The sequence below is a fragment of the Penaeus monodon genome, chromosome 15 (assembly GCF_015228065.2).
Source record: "Penaeus monodon isolate SGIC_2016 chromosome 15, NSTDA_Pmon_1, whole genome shotgun sequence".
In the NCBI taxonomy this organism is placed as follows: Eukaryota; Metazoa; Arthropoda; class Malacostraca; order Decapoda; family Penaeidae; genus Penaeus; species Penaeus monodon.
Window position 1 is genome coordinate 39103707 of NC_051400.1, and position 504 is coordinate 39104210.

General features: G+C 31.9%; 1 protein-coding gene across 1 annotated transcript in view; it reads right to left on the bottom strand.

Annotated features, from left to right (window-relative positions):
- The window catches only part of LOC119582031 (spectrin beta chain, non-erythrocytic 2-like), a gene marked incomplete at its 5' end in the record, with an annotated part of 75134 nt that overhangs the window by 24817 nt on the left and 49813 nt on the right, over nucleotides 1-504 (bottom strand).

Sequence of the window (504 nt, forward strand, 5' to 3'; positions counted from 1 at the left end):
GCATTCAGATGTAAAGTTGAGAAGAATAGTACATGGCTTTACTGATGAAAGCAAACTTTAAAACTAATTAAGAATAAGGAACACAAACCAGTCACAGGATGTACCAATTTATTCTACTTATGGCTAATCAAGCTGAGTTATGAGTTGTCCTACAAAAACTACATTGTGAAATAGAAGAGGATTAAGTAATAATCAGCTTCATGTAATTTTTTATATGGGTAAATAAGAGACGAAAAAAAATATCAATCAAAATATATAACTGAAATGCCACTAAAGATTTACAAAAAATCCTGTCAGCAGTAAGTATCTAATATTATTCGAGTCAGCAGTAAATATTGAATAATAAATATATTCAAGTATATCAACTGTGTGTTCCATAAGCAGCATAGAATCTACAGCTTGTGAATCTCAGGGTAAACCACCCAGTAAACACAATGACAAGGACAACTGACTAAAGCACATAAAACATCCTTCAACTGCAGAAACAAGACACTTCTCTTCCAG